Below are 12,263 nucleotides of genomic sequence, written 5' to 3' on the forward strand. Positions count from 1 at the left end.
AGCTCACTGGTGACTCTGAACCGCAGGGCTAAAGCCACACCTGGGTGGGTGGCCCTCTGGTTGGACTCCTTGCAGATCCTCCAGCCCAGAGACTCTGCTTCAACCCTACAGGTGAGGGAAGGCTTTGTACTTCCTTCCTGCTCTCCTGTGAGCTTCTCTTCCCACCAGGAAAACGGAAGTTACTTAACTCTTGCAACAGCTGGGAGACATGAGTAACTACACTAACTTAGAGTTCTGACCCCTCATCTCCCCACCTCCTCTTCCCAGCCCTGAGTGCCACTTTCCAGGTGTGCGAGCTTGGATCCTCTGGCAGTGCCTGCTGGCCTCTGTCTCTTCTTGCAAAGCCCAGGTGAGTGAAGACAGAGTAGACTCTGGCTCTGGCTCCCAAGCAGGCATGGCTCCTGCTCTAGGAAGGAGCGATTGATGTATTTGCCAACTCAGTGTCCCTGTTGCCAGCTCGTGACTCACTCCCACCCAGCCTTGGGAGATAGGAGGGTCCCACCAAGGCCCCAGGCTATCACCCAACAAGAAGAGACAATGATCCTACTTGCCGAGGGACAGAATGTGCCACAGAGAGAAAGAGGAGGTAAATGAGAGAGCTGACGGGTGGCTCAGGAGGGGACCCTTCTCGATAGATGTGGCATGTCTCTGCCAACTAATCACGGCTTTGGGGATGCTCCTGGTACCGTGAAACGTCACCTGTGACAAACGTCCGAATCTAAGGAGTCCCTGCACGGACACTCCTTGACAAGCCATAGTCCGTCAGAGTGGCTTTGCTTACACCTGAGAAGTTTCTTGGTTGGGAAGCTTCCTTTTTATACTTCTCCCTCCATAGCTGACTTAGCTTTCCTGAGTAACTTGAGGGTATACTTGCCAGCTGAGACCCTCTCAGGGGGAAGAGAAGTGGAGGGGGCTTGCTATGCAGGCCCCATGGTATTACAGAGGTAAGAGGACGTGATTGTCGTATAGAAATGTGAGTGGCATCCCTGAGTATGAGCTTCAGATGGGGGACCAGAGAGGCCTGTGGAAGATGCTAAATGTTGGATTGTGTGAACAGAGGGGAGAAGGCGGAGAACACAGCAAGACCCTGAGGCTAGCACTGGGGAGTGAGAGTACTGCTCTGGCTATCCCGAAAGGATGCCACACCAGGCAGCAGCTTGCAAGCTGCCAGTTCCGGAGAGTTCTTACAAGCAACCTGGCTTCCTGCAGCCAATCACTGAGGGCCAGAACTCACACTGCCTCTCAAAATGGATTGAGCATATCCACCTGCCCCCTCCCCCATCCTCTGGTCCCCATGAGAGACTCAGGGATAAGTGGAGAGGGAAGACTTGGTGTAGAGCTAGCCCAGGGCATGGCCAGCAGCAAACCCCCAGAAAAGAATGTTACTGTCTCCTGGGACAGCAAAGCCAGTTTCAACTTGATGGGTCAGCTATGGTTTCCATTCAGTTAATGCAGAGCTCAGAGTTGGCCAAATGGGAAGAACCAAGGCTTAAACTGATTCACTAGGGCTCAATTCCTTCCTTCCTGATAGGGATTAGGGGGCGCATGATAAAGCTCCTTTTTTAAAAAAAGAAGAAGAAGAAGAAGGAAGCTACCAGAAGAGGTAGCCGCTCATCCTCATCACTGGCCTCACATCTTCTAAGTACAGCCTCCAAAACTTTGGAGGGCAGCTGTGAAGAATCAAGAATAATTGTCAATATCTTTCGTTTTCCCCAGAAGTGATTAAGAGAGTTTGGTTTGGGGCCCTTTGGGGAAGGGGAGGAAGGCTGACAAAAAGCAATCTACTTAACCAACAAGTCTTTAAAGTCCTCACACTGTGGTTAAAAACAAAGACCAGATGAAACAACTGCCTAAGAAGGGACATAATTAAAAGCTAAATTCCACAGCACATGCTGACTTCAACCTCCCTAGGCCTCAGTTTCCTGGTCTGTAAAGGGAAGCTGGGGTGCAGGAGGCAGGTGACTGCCAAGCCTTCTCCACTGGAGTCATAGGGTTTGGGGATGTGGTCCTGAGGTTCTGGATTCTAACAAGCAGGAACGTGAAAGGCCAGCTCACCCCTCCACATCCTCCATCAATTCAGATAATGTGATAATCCCTGGGATTAGGGCTGTGTTTTGAATTTACGCAGACCGGTTGTGTTTTCACTCCCTGACTCCATTCCTTGGGTGTCTGTGGGATGAGTGGGCAGCCAAAGTACCTTTGCTCTGATTTGATTTGCGGGGGGGGGGGGGGGGGGAACTAAGTGGCAGAAAGGGGCAGGGGGTGCTTGCTCTTTACTGCATAGGTAGGGTTGGCAGAATTGAGTCTGGAGCCCAGTGGCCATGAAGGGGTGTGAAGGGTGAGGAGAGACAGGAGCTAGGAGGGGCAGGAGAGGATGTGTGGTGTCTCTCCCCTGCCAGCCAGCTCTAAGCCAGAAAGTGGTGACTAGAAGAAAGGCCATGGGAGTGAAGTGGTTGAGGGATCTTCTGGTGCCTCTATTGGTGAGAATTTTCCTTTTGTCACTGAGCCCAGAGAGACTTCCCAGGTGGGTGGAAGAGCTATCCCCACCCTTTGCTAGGGTGAGGCTCAGCTTTCTCCCCCAGGGCCCTGGCAAGTCTCTGCGAGGCCTGCCTGCCTACCTGCCCCAAGAGCGCAAACTCAGCTGAAAAACTAAATCAAATCTGGTTGTGGAGGGGCAGGGCGGGGAGGGGATGAGAAGAGACAAAGGTGGGGAAAGAAGCAGCTTGGGGGCCCGCCCCTCCACCCCCACCCTATGTACCAGGGAGTGGCCTTGAAGGGGAGGAAGACAGGGCTGAGCCAGGTTGGCCAGGAGGCTATGACTTCAGCAAGGGCTAAAATGGTCGGCTGAAAACCAAAATGCCTACTGGAGCCGTCTGTGATGTGAGAAACTGAGGTTGGGGAAAGAAGGCTGATTGCACAGACCTGCACACCTAGGCAGTGGGGAAAGGGGACTGAGTCCAGCTCTCCCTCTCTGGTGCTCAGAGTTCTTGGCCCCTGGCTGCCCTAAGCTTCACTTGGCTACGGTGACATTTCCAAAACCCAGGTCGTGAGCACACAGTTTTACAAAACCATCACACCAACTAGTACTTATGGGTCAAGGGATAACATTTGCATTCCAGTGCATTTCCTTTGAAGAGAAGTCACGTATCCCTAAGCCAAATGACACAAATAGTATTCTTTGCTATTCGAGGAAGGCTAGCCATGACCTTGATAGCCCGTAAAGGACACTTTAACGCTTGGGATGTGCTTCTGCTCCGCTGGAAACTTTGAGCTCTTTTGCTCCGAAAGAGACACTGTGAGTAAGGAAGAAGCATAGGGACCCATGCTTAGGCTTGTGGTCATCAGGCTGGAAATGCAAGAGTGTCTATGTGCTTTAGTGACAGTTACTGCCTGTGTCCTTGGGGTGCCTAAGATCACCTCACAGTCACCAATGGCGCATGGCGAAACTATGCGAGGAAGGATTCGGAGTCATAAGATAGCCATGTGGGACGGCTTTCCAACACTGACTCCCACCCAGGTCGTGTAGAGCTCTGCCGGCCATGGAGAAAAGCACCTTGTGACGCCCCTGCCCCTTAAGGCCACCAGCCCCAGGCCTAGCTGAATACTTTTTGCAAGTGGAGTATGTACAGAGGAAGTCTCTTAACTCCAGTGTCAGACAAGGGCCAGGCTCTGTGGAATGGAACCCCCACCTTGGAGCTCAGGGACAACCCCCAACTTCTTCCATCTTCACCTAAAATCCTAACCACTATGTGCAGAGGAAGTCTCTTAACTCCAGTGTCAGACAAGGGCCAGGCTCTGTGGAATGGAACCCCCACCTTGGAGCTCAGGGACAACCCCCAACTTCTTCCATCTTCACCTAAAATCCTAACCACCTCTCCGGAGATCCCGCACTTCCCTCTTAGCCACCCTGGTGGCCTAAGACACCCAAATCCAAAGAAGCCCAGCAACAGTTGACTAACTTCAAAGGACTTCAGGGTCCAGCTCCACTGCCAACCTTGGCATGGACCCCTGTGTCCACCACACAACTTGACCCAGCATTGCTCCTCGAGAAGGTGTGGCTCAAGGGAACCAGTTCCTCCTCCCCATCATTGCACTCATGTTCCCACATGGAACACGGCAGCCACAGCAGCCACAAGGTCTCCACTGTCCTGGTGTCCTTGGGCCAGAGGGTCTTTCCAGCCCTGGCTTTGGACAGCATACTTGTGTGACACCAATGAGCAGCTAAGTTCTTTATTTCTTTCCCTTTTTCCCCCTCCCCACGGTGCTGAAGGCCTTGAACATGGTAGGCAATCCTTCTGCAACTGAATTTGCCCTTCCCCAAGCTTTACTATCTTCTTAAATATATTTAAGAATCTCTCATAACCCATACAAAGAGAAGAGGCAGGTACCTCCTAGGTCTGGGCTCTAAGAATCAGGCGAGCCCATGGGTAGACACCAGAGCCACCTAGGACAGAAACACTTTGCTTTTGTTGTTGGTTTGTTTTGTCTTATTGAGACAGGTCCTGACTAGGAAGCCTAGAGTGGTCTGGAATGCATGGTTCTCCTGGTCAGCGTCTGAGTGCCAGGATTACAGGCATACGCCACCATACCCAGTACTCTTTGTCACTCAGATTTTGTTCCCATCACCAGACTCTAGTAGCTGATGGCTGGTCATTCGGGAACAAACACTGAGAGGAGGCTCAAGGTCTCATTCACCGTCTGCCATGTCTAGCCAAAGGGCCTCAGATGAGATCAAGTAACTTTCAAAGATTTTCCTTACATAAGACTACCTCTGGAAAAATGTGTGCTTCTCAAGTGAGCAGGTGGGATGTATACAGGATGGGTGTATGTTTGTGCACATGTGGATGCAAGTAAATATATATGCACACGCATGTGCAGGCTTGGATGTACATTATGCACATATACATGTTCGTCTTCTAAAGTGGTGATTTTTCTACCTGAACGTTGGGGTAGGGGGTAGATAAGGGGTGATCACATGTCTTCATATGAAGTTCTTGATCATCTAATCAGCAGGAATGGATTCGGGTCTTTTGGGAGCTCTTTAGGACCAGGGAAGCAGGTTCCCTGTGATCTGTACCTTCCACAAAGTCTTTGACTCTCTTCTAACACAGAAATAACACTCAGGGCTCATGGTTCCCAATGATTCTGGGGCTACTCGGTCTCCCCTCTGACACTGCAGGACAGGGTGGGGACACTGGCTATGAGAGATCTTCTTGACTTAAAAGTATCCTGCAGGAAAACCAGTTCACACTTCCATGCCCACCTTACTCCTTCCTCCCTCCCTGGATTGACCCATCACTGGGACAGCTGATTTCTAAATTTTGAGTTCAAAATTTAGAATCCATGACATTGCAGTGTAGAATAACCGAGGCTCCAACTTCTCTGAGTTCATGGGGGAGAGAGAGAGTCAAGGGTGAGGGCTCTACCGCCACCTGCACAGGAGAGGGCCACGTGTCGAGCCCCTGCTCAGATTTCCCTTCTGGAAGGAAACGTGGGGACTGGAGAGATGGCTTTGCAGTTCAGAGCACTGGCTCCTCTTCCAGAACCCTGAAGTTTGGTTTCCAGCCTTCATGTCACACAGCTCTCTGTAACTCTAGTTCCAGGGGACCGGGCACCTCTGTCCTCAGCAGGCATCCGCACTAACCTGCACCTACCCACACTCAGACACACGCTTCTATACACACTTAATAATCATTCTTTTTTCCATCTTTAGAAAGAAATATGCATATGAAACCTATGTCCTTGTGCCCCTGTTCATTCTGGCGGGGGCAGGAAATAAAACAGCCCTACGCCTGCAGGGAGGAGGCAGGAGAGGAGCCGGGCGAGTGATAAAGCCGGGCGCAGGGGCAGCTGGTGCTCTTACTGGAGTGGTGAGATGTCCTGAAAGCAGGTGGCATAGAGTGCCAGCTCACTTTGACGCCTCCCACTGGATATGAGGCGCCCCTGCAGGCTTCTCACCCATAAGGAAGACTTGGAGCCTGCAGCCAAGAGGCCAGGTAACAGGGGCATTAGGCACTGTGTTAGGCACTGGGTGTCCCCGGAAAGATGGTCACTACCTGAAAGCCTCCTGGACTACTGGGTGGGATTCTGTAGCGCCCTTACACCTGGGCTTCAGCCATCTTGACGCTCCAGGAGATTCGCTTACAGTCATCAGAAAGTTGTTGTTGTTGTTATTATTATTATTATTATTTGGTTTTCCGGGACAGGGTTTCTCTGTAGCTTTGGAGCCTGTCCTGGAACTAGCTCTTGTAGCCCAGGCTGGCCTCAGACTCACAGAGATCCCCCTGCTTCTGCCTCCCGAGTGCTGGGATTAAAGGCATGCAGGCGCCACCACCACCCGGGTGCAAATGTTTCTTCAAACTGACTGATTGATAAGGGCTCACGGCTTCTATTCTTCAAAGGACATGAGAGACACTATTCCTGACCAGTTTTCTCGTAAAGTCTACATATGCTTCCGAGATGGGCACTTTTTTTTTTTTTTTTACTTTTTCCAGTCTTTTAGGTGACAACACACATGTAGTGCTCATCCTTATAATTCTAACACTCAGGAGGCTGAGGCAGGGTAATTATGACTGGGCTATGTGTAAGACTCTATTTCAAACACACACACACTCACACAAACACACACACACACACACACACACAAAACAGTTAATAAAACTTATCTGAGTCCCGGAATGGGACTGTGTCAGAGTTTGCTCTTGTCCCTCTTCTCGATAAATAAGAACCGGTTGTCAACCAGACACTACCCTTTAGTTCACAGGCATCTCTCATACTTCTGGGGTATCCTGGGAAGACACTGTGGGTTTCAGGGTGTTGGTAATGGAATTGTGGGTGTGTCTCCTCCTTGCCTTTGAGGACTCCACAATGAGGCACTCCCACCCCAGCCTCCTTCAAGGCCAGGTGGCACCACTCTCTGCCTAGACGGACATCAGGGATTCTGACCAGTGGGGTGTTCTCACAACTGTGTGCCAGGAAATAAGAAACCCAGCCCAGGGTGGGACTTGTGCTTCTCTAGAGGAAGGTGTGCCCAGAGGAGTCAGAGACCGGCACTCTCCCTGATGAAGTCGCATCTTTGGTGACTCAGGCCTCAGTGTCTTCACTGACTCACAGGGCTAAGTAAGCAGCACCCTGTGCCTTTAGGAGAACTCTCCATGCCTCGGGTCCTATGTGCCCCTCTTGGGTGCCTTCTTGGTAGAGGACCACCAGCACTAGGAAAGAAGGGCAAGTTGTCTGTAAACCAGATGTACTTTGTTACTCAGGAGTGAACGCAACCCTAAAAAGATGCAAGAGGGCCGTTGTCATTATTGTGTGAGGGCCTTCAGTGGGCACAGGCAGGTAGGCAGTAGTACTTGCTAGATACACTACTAGAGGCTGTTCTTGTGGGGAATGGGGGAGCTCTGCCAAGGTCCTTTCTCTAGAAAGCTCTTTCCAGGCCTAAAAGGGATGAGGACTCTGTGAAGTTGCATGTGTGTTGGCTTTCATTAGGAGGGTGTGGGGAGAGTACCTTGCTGAACATGGCCCTGTTGGACACTCCACTGGGTGTGTGACTCTCCAGGCAGAGAAGGGTGTGACCTGTGGCAGAGCCAGTTTGGCCAGCCCCACCTTGTTGGCAGAAGCGTGGTTTCAAAATGGGCTAATAGCTGAGGACGTGGACACTCTTTTCATCTTGGCCTGCCTAGCACATACACTGCTTCCAAGGAGGCAGCCAGTTTCAGACTGCTTATCCAGCTCTGAGGCAGAACTTTCTGGGCTCAGCCAGGTATCAGCTATGTCCCAGGGCAGGGTAAAGGAAGTCCTGGACCCCAGGCTGTGAGCTCAGGCTGTGCTGCCAGGACAGACTGTCTTGCCCTGCTCAGATCACTTCTACCCTCCACCAGCTCACTTTGTCTGTGGTAGACCCCAGGCAAGGAGGCCATGGGGGAACCCAGTGCTCATTGGGGAACCCAGTGATCATCCGCAACCAGAGTGTCCTTTCCCAGAAGAAATTCTCCAGAGCAGAAGTAGCTCTCTTTTCCAGGAGTGCCTGCTGGGAACCCAGCCCCCTGCTAGGCAGAGCTTTTTGGTTTGAAAAGCTTGGAATAACAACCCTACTGTAGTAACAAAAGAACAGACAAGGCCAGGGGAGACTAGGTGTGCAGTTGAAGGATTCCAACCGTGAGCATCCAGGGCCAAGAAGGGGCAGAGCAGCCTTCATAGAGATGACGGGTTGGAGCAGAAGCTTGGGAAAAATATGGGATTTGAAAGTAGGTGGGCAGAAAGCAGGCGAAGCAGGGGCTTGTGTGTATCTGTTGTTGTGGGACCGTGTGAGAGGGCGTGCTAGGAAAGGAAGAGGCGGCTGGGTAGGTGGGCCAGAGGCAAGTTCATGTGCTTACCTGGTAAGCAGCAGAGACACAGTGAGTTCTCCAGCAAGGCCAGGGCTGGGGGAAGCTTTGTCTGAGGAAGGAGGAATTGACGGGATGAAAAGGCAAGGATCAGAGCAGCGGTTCTCAACCCGTGTGTCACGACCTCTTTGGGGGTCGCGTGTCAGATATCCTGTAGATCAGATACTTATATTACAATTTATAAGTTAGGGGGTACCCAGGAATATACCAAGGACATAGAGGACCACGGTCTAAGAGGTGGCAATGCCAAAGAAGGAGGCAGACAGCATGCTCAGATGGACATCACCTACTCTAGAATGGCTGCTTACTGTCCTCCCCCATGACTTTGACACATAGGGGTTTCTAGGGCCTTTGGAGCCTAAGAAAAGCACTGGTTTACTTCGAACCAGCTCACTCTAGAATCCATGTTCCTTGCCTAGACAGTGAGGAGTGGGCTCCTGAGAGCTTCCTACTTAACTTAAAGAAGAGCAAGGATCCAGGGACCATGACTGTGGGTTGAAATACCACACTTCTTCAGAACAAGGGGGAAGAAGTAAAGAAGGCATTTAGGGGCCTGATGGCCTTAAAGGCAGGGCCACTAAACAACAGGGTGCTTCATTAGCATAATGAAGACACATCTTCCTCAGATGCAGGAACAACCATGTTAGGAAACAAATGCCTCCAGGCACGCAGCTTGGCTTCACTCTTTTTCAACAGGTGAGTAACTAGACTTAAGTTAGGAGAAGAGAGGGCAGAACACAGGCTGGCTAGGGAGGCTTCTGGCCAACGCAGTCTTGTCTGACTAGCCTTGGAATGCGGTCCCAACAGTTGATTCCCAAGAGCCCAGCTAGTGTTCCAACTGGAGAAGCATGTCTCTGTGTCCACACTCTGGGCTTCAATGCAGCCAAACTCAGGCCTAACCCGGCTTGTTGACTATATGGTCTCACAGTCTGTCCCACCTGAGGTTTGAGTTTCTCAAGAAAGTATGGGGTAGTCCTCTGACATCGTGTGTGTGTGTGTGTGTGTGTGTGTGTGTGTGTGTGTGTGTGTGTGCGCGCGCGCACGCGCGCGCACGCACATGTGAGTGTACATGTACATGTGTGTGTGCATGTGTGTGTATACCCCCTTTGTATTCAAAGAAGAGGAGGCTGCCAGCAGATTCCTATCTGAGTGTGGGGGTGTGGCTGGAGAGGCATTGGCAGCAAAGCTCTCCCACCTGCTGTGGGCACAGGTGCCCATGAATTCTCTTCTGGCTGCAGCTGTTTGCTTAAGACTTGGAAGCCGGTGTTTGGAAATGGGGGTGGGAGTGGGACTGCTATCGGTTGGAGCCTGAGGGCAGGGCTACCACAAACACCCTGTGATGCCTGGGCATCCAGACAATGGAGAAGTGTCCTGCCACAGATGCCAGGAGCACCCATGTAAGGACTGCGCCATCTTGGCAGAAAGCCTGCTTCATTCAACATGTACCATCTGGGAAGAATGGGTACCTCTGTTTTTCCCAAACGTACTTAGACCTGTTCTGTGTTATGGAACAAGCGCAGCGTGGGGCTCTGAGTCCTGGGTGTCACCCCCTTATGGATTATCTAGAAACTTCTTTAGAAATAATGTGAGTTATTGAAAACCCTCAGTCAGGGGCCGAGGATGGCTCAACTGGTAAAGGGGCTGCTACACAAGCATGAGAACCTGAGTTTGGATCCTAGCACCCACTTCAAAGTCAGGCATGGCAGTTCACATCTGCAACTGTAACATCTGTAATCTATTCCCAGTGCCGGGGGAACGGATCACTGAAGTTCATTGGCCTGCTAGACTAAGTGAATCCATGAGCTCTGGCTTCAGTAAGAGGCTTTGTCTTAAAACATTCAGATGGGGAGGGAAGCAGAGGGGACTGGGGAATTAGCTCAGTCGGTAGATTTATTGCCATGCCAGGATGAGAACCTGCGTTCAGATCCCCAGTACCCATGTAGAAAGATTGGCCTGATGGCATGTGCTTGCAATCTCAACATTAGGAGGGAGAGACAGAAGGATCATGGGAGTACATGTGCATGTGTGTGCCCTCAGCCAGCTCCTCAAGGCAGCCAGCATGAGAGTCAAATGGACGCAGATGGTCCAAGTACTCATGTCATGTCCAGTTCTAATTCACAAACATTAGCCTAATGATTCTAATGACCCTCTATGTCATGAACAATTAGGATCTCGGACATACAGCTGGAGAAACTCAGACACACTGGGTTTAAGTCCCTTGCCTCAGGTTAACCCGAGGAGGCAGCTGACACAGCCACGACCATCTGACTCCAGCCTGCACTCCTGACTGCCACATCTTCTCAGGCATGAGTCCTAACCTGCACACGCTTGAGGAAACTCTTTGTATTCCCAAGATGCCACTGCCAATGCAGCCTTAGCAGGCTGCAGCTACAGCAGGGGCAGGGGCTACCTTTGCAGGAGGCCTAGAGGCAGAATGCGTTATCTGAACGTTGGAGAGTTTATCTCCTGCTTGTCAACGTGACCACAAAAGGCAACGGAGATGGGAGAGCCACCTCTGGCTGTCTCTAGCTGTCACACTCTTACAATCCAGCACTGTGACTTTAAAAGCTGGGGTGGGGCTCCCAGGAATGGATGACATTACTGGGGTGTGGCTGAGGTGGGGGGGGGGAGCTGGTACTGCAATCTCACAGGGGCATCCTCGCCCATTCCCTGGGGGCAGCCCACCTCGCCAAGACTTGCCAGGGCCGCCTGCTGCTCCCTTTCCCAGCACAGGTTGCTGAGACCAGAACCTCTCTCAGGCTTAATCAGCAGGATGGCGTCTTTGCTGGGTTTGGGCCAGGAGAGCATCTGCACTCCTCATCAGGTGTCTGAGATGACGTCCAGGTGTGTCACTTACTGAGAACAAGGGAGCTCCTTGTTGCCTTTCCCTCTTAAGCCCAGCCTGCCCTGGGGAGTGTTCAGCTTTCCCTCCAAAGCGCCATCTGCTGCCCTCCTTCCCGGGAGAAGGCAGAATGTGACCACTGCCTGAGGCAGTGGAGGCCTCTTTACATTTTGTATATAATTGTCTAGTTTACCTCCAAACGGCAAGGAAACTGTCAGCTCCTCTCACCTCTGCCTTGCCTTTGTGTCTCTCCCGACTCCCACAGAGCAGCTCACTGTGTGTGTGGCAGGGTGGTTTGACCCAGTTGGGGGCAGAAAATTGTGCCTGCTTGGCATAGCGAAGGGAGAGTACCTGCCACAACCAAGGTTAACAGCCTGTGGCTTCTGGGTTTTGGATACCACTTCCAACTGGTAGCTTTACACCAATTCTTTGGGGGAACTGGAACAACAGGTCCCTCCTTAGTCTATGTGGCCAGATCCAGTGTAGAGGGGAATTGCTGGTCACCAAACAGCCTCCCCCTGGAGACACACAGTTTGCAACCATTTCTCTTTTCTCACTCTCTCTACCCCATCCCTTGCTTAGGGTTGGGTGGGCAGTCTCTGGGCTGGACTTGGCCCTCACTCATCCCAGCAAAGGTGAGTCCCAAGTCAGCACCTGTATAGAGAGGTTTTATCAGGCTCAGTGTTGATCCTGTAGTCTGAGAACAAGTTCCAGCAGGCCAAACCTGCCAGCTTTTGGGTCTGGGAAAGTCTTCTGTGGAGAGTTCAGTACCACAGCTGATTCTCACCAAGTCTCTGGCTTTGCAGGCTCCTCCCAGAGAAGTAAATTCCCAGTTGGCTTAGGAACACCTTGTTCGTGGTGCATGTTCCCCTTTGGATGAGCTTCTGTGCCAATTTTTTCCCAGACAGCCTGACAGCACAGCCCAGAGGTCTTCCTGTGCCCCAGCCTGTGGCCCTGCGCTGTCTCTGTGTTGCACAGCGGCTTCCTAGCAGCTCTTTGTGCCAGAAAAGGCTAGACATTTCCAAACACACGCAAGT

At 51.6% G+C, this 12,263-nt stretch overlaps 1 protein-coding gene across 2 annotated transcripts in view; it reads left to right on the top strand.

Annotated features, from left to right (window-relative positions):
- Pkp1 (plakophilin 1) overlaps nucleotides 1-12,263 on the top strand; it is a 41,885-nt gene that overhangs the window by 15,387 nt on the left and 14,235 nt on the right. The window lies entirely within an intron of this gene.

Source organism: Arvicola amphibius, chromosome 12 (genome assembly GCF_903992535.2).
Source record: "Arvicola amphibius chromosome 12, mArvAmp1.2, whole genome shotgun sequence".
Classification (NCBI taxonomy): domain Eukaryota; kingdom Metazoa; phylum Chordata; class Mammalia; order Rodentia; family Cricetidae; genus Arvicola; species Arvicola amphibius.